The 1,018-nt window shown below is 50.6% G+C and overlaps 1 protein-coding gene across 1 annotated transcript in view; it reads left to right on the top strand.

Moving 5' to 3' along the window:
* The window catches only part of lef1 (lymphoid enhancer-binding factor 1), a gene marked incomplete in the record, with an annotated part of 70,809 nt that overhangs the window by 7,479 nt on the left and 62,312 nt on the right, over window positions 1-1,018 (top strand).

Genomic DNA, 1,018 nt, shown 5'->3' with positions numbered 1-1,018 from the left:
TGTGGGACTCGATGGTGGCTCACACATCCAACATGTCCTGTGGGACTCGATGGTGGCTCACACATCCAACATGTCCTGTGGGACTTGTTGGTGGCCCACACATCCAACATGTCCTGTGGGACTTGTTGGTGGCCCACACATCCAACATGTCCTGTGGGACTCGTTGCTCTCCGACCCTGCTGCAGGTCTTCATTAAGGCTTTTGAAGAGGAGTGTGGCTCCTCTTTGTTCCCCTTTCACTCTGAATAAGACCCCCTCAAAACCAAACATCACTCTTCTTTACAACAAGCTCCGTGTCGCCACCGGGCTGTACCCCCCCCCCCCCCCCCGGCCTTATTGTGCAGCTGAGGGCGAGCGGCGCTGCAGTCAGGCCTCTTTTATTTCCCCTCTCAGGTCAAAGGCACAGAGGATCAGTGGGGCGTCTCCTGTTTTGACACTCTGTGTATGTTCTTCTAATTGGTGCTAATTGGCACAGGGGGGCTCCTTTGTTCCTCAGTACAACACACTCCTCCACTTGTTGATGGGGAGGGTGGGGGCAAACAAAAGGCAGAGGCAAAACAGGGCGTAGGTTAAAGAGACACGCAGCGATGTCATTGCTGCATCAGAGCAGCTGAAATTCACGTAATCTGAAATAAAATCCAGTGATTTGAAACCGTGTGGTTGTAACTGGTTGGTAACTGTAGGAGTGGGCTGCTTAGTGGTGAGACAGTTTGTTTGGGACTCCTTGGATTCATGAAGCCCTTTGGATGTAGGGCCAAACGTCTCGCAACAAAAAACACACCGCCCACATGACCTGATGAACATTGTTGGATTTGGTTGTGTTGAAAATTCTGTTTGACTCCTTTCGTTTTCAGCTCTAGAATTAAATTTCAATTCCAAAATTCAGTGAATGTGCCGGAGTAATCCAACGCAGGTTGACAGATTGACGTTTCACACGAGTGAAACCTCCTTTACGGCGTATTTTGAGCAGGAGCACCAAGGTCACGTGGCACCAAGGTCACGTGGCACCAAGGTCACGT

This window comes from Nematolebias whitei, chromosome 16, assembly GCF_014905685.2.
Source record: "Nematolebias whitei isolate Nwh7 chromosome 16, NemWhi1, whole genome shotgun sequence".
NCBI classification, from domain to species: Eukaryota; Metazoa; Chordata; class Actinopteri; order Cyprinodontiformes; family Rivulidae; genus Nematolebias; species Nematolebias whitei.
Note: the sequence above shows the minus strand (reverse complement) of the source record. Positions and strands in the feature narration are given on the sequence as shown.